At 37.7% G+C, this 2372-nt stretch overlaps 1 pseudogene; it reads right to left on the reverse strand.

Moving 5' to 3' along the window:
• The window catches only part of LOC105551280, a 14812-nt pseudogene extending 13774 nt beyond the window's left edge, over nucleotides 1–1038 (reverse strand).
• Nucleotides 1039–2372: the final 1334 nt, after the last annotated feature.

Below are 2372 nucleotides of genomic sequence, written 5' to 3' on the forward strand. Positions count from 1 at the left end.
AGATCAGAAAATATACCGGTAACTCCACGCTTTCTTAGGGTTTTACTTGAGGACATAGTCAGGTAAAATGACAAAGGGAAAGCCAAGAAAGATGACATGGGATCCAGGAAACTATGGATCTACTCTAGGAGAGCAGATGAGAAAAACCTCAAGGTGACATCTGCACAGCCAACCCAAAGAACGACCTGCCAAAATGGGCACAGAGGAGCCAAAGGCTTTGGAAGAGAAGGAGATCTCACAGGAAGGGCTACAACAGAATTTTTTAAATTAAAAAGTACTATTATGAGGAAGACACTGCAAAACTAAAAACACCATCAAGAAAACAAATATCCTATCCTAAATATTCTGGAAAACTTGGCTTTACAAAGTCCTAATGACAATTAGTGATAACTTACATGACTAAAGATAAGGTTTGAGGAAGGGAAAGTGGGTGGTATAAGAGCTGAATTCTCATGTATTATTCTAAAAAGTCAATAACAGAGGCCTAAATAGGTAAATCCAGGAAGAAGTTAGGTGTAGTGGTGACCTAGTGGTGATTTCTGTTGCTTGCAGGAGATAACACGTGGGTGAGTCCTTAGGAAGCATAGACAGACTTAAGGAGATGGCATTTCTAGGTGAAGGTAATTCAATGAGCAAAGACAAACAATGAAAGAAGCAAGAACATTTATGGACACCAGGAATATTAACAACAAAAAGCTGGTGTTAGGGAAAAGGGCAATTTTTTACCTGTCATACTAAATGCTAGCAGCTCCAAAGAATGAAAAGGTTATTTTTAGTATCTAAAACAGAACAAACAAAACAATTCAATAGGAACAGAAAAGCTAACTTCTAAATGACGTGAATAATAATAAAAAAAATCATCCTAGTTTTACTTTTGTTTGAGACAATTTATTTTAGCTCTTGAACACTGGAGAATTTTTACTTTACCTGACCCATGGGTAGTGGTTGATCTGGCATCTCAACATCCAGCTGCTTAGGAAGGTTATCTAATCTGCAGAGTCCACATATCAACCACTTCAATTGCTGATGAAGCCGTAAAACACATTTCAGTAAATAAGCATTATGTTAAAGAGCCCTTAGAGGACATCAATAATGTTATGACTACTGTAATCAATCCAGAAGGAAATAAAAAAGTTTGTTACTGCTCAACTGTAGCTTACAGATAAAAAAAAAACTCTTTAAAATATTTTCAGGAGTCTCTATTTTAAGAATGTTACTATGGCTTGGGGTATAATCACTAAAACTGATAACTAGTGGAATGACAGCAATATAGGCAGAGGAAGGAAGTTCCAGACATTGTCCAATTTCTCATTGCTACTTTGTTTCATTACAAACTTACAACTTCAAACAAGAGAACATTAATGCATTAATGAGGCTACCAAAAAAGAAAAAAAGAAGAAAAAAAATACAGACAGTGTTGTTACACATGGCTTATAAAATTATATATTCCAATCACAGTCAGTTAAAAGTACAAAAGCAAATGTGATCCAGCAGACAGAGCCTGGAAATCTAGACGAGCTTGGATATCACATCTAATTCCCTGAGTTTGAGTCTACTCATCTGTAAAACAAAGAAATGAAAACTTTCCCAGAATGGTAAAGATCAAATAAACCTGCAAAACACTTGATACTTAGTAGGCTCTTAAGTGTCTGTCTAAAAACTAATAATTCACTAGGAAACTGCAATAAATAACTGTAAATTTCCATGTTCAAGTCCAAATTGTGTTGTAAGCACATTTACTTTAAGGAAGTAAGCAAGGTAAACTATGTGCACAAGTGTGGTTTTCATTGTTTAAAATGTTTTTCAATGTATAAGGTGACTCAAATGGGATCCAATAAGGCAACTCACTTCACTTAGTCGGGAACAATTTTCTGGGTGTCTCTGACCAAGAAAAGAGATGAAGAGAAAGAAGCAGGTTTACAAAGGACAAAGAAAGAAGACACAGGATTAGAATGGGTTAACGAAGCAAAGAATAAGCCTTCCCAAAGTGATCAATGAAGAAGGTGGAAACAGGAAGGTTGAACCATAAATTAGGATCCACCAAAAATCCTCATGCTTAAAAGGAAGCCAAGCCCCAGTGTGGATTTGTTATGCACCCAATGTGCTCTGCTTTGTGCTAAGTACATAATGAAGATGAGGCAGGGCGATCTGGACACAGACCTGGACAGGACACTCTGACCTCTAGCACAGAAGGGGCTACAGGAGGGCTGGGGTGAAACAGGAATTAAAAGAAATTAAAGGGCCGGGCGCGGTGGCTCAAGCCTGTAATCCCAGCACGTTGGGAGGCCAAGACGGGTGGATCACAAGGTCAGGAGATCGAGACCATCCTGGCTAATATGGTGAAACCCCATCTCTACTAAAAAATACAAAAA

This window comes from Mandrillus leucophaeus, unplaced genomic scaffold, assembly GCF_000951045.1.
Source record: "Mandrillus leucophaeus isolate KB7577 unplaced genomic scaffold, Mleu.le_1.0 Scaffold514, whole genome shotgun sequence".
Classification (NCBI taxonomy): domain Eukaryota; kingdom Metazoa; phylum Chordata; class Mammalia; order Primates; family Cercopithecidae; genus Mandrillus; species Mandrillus leucophaeus.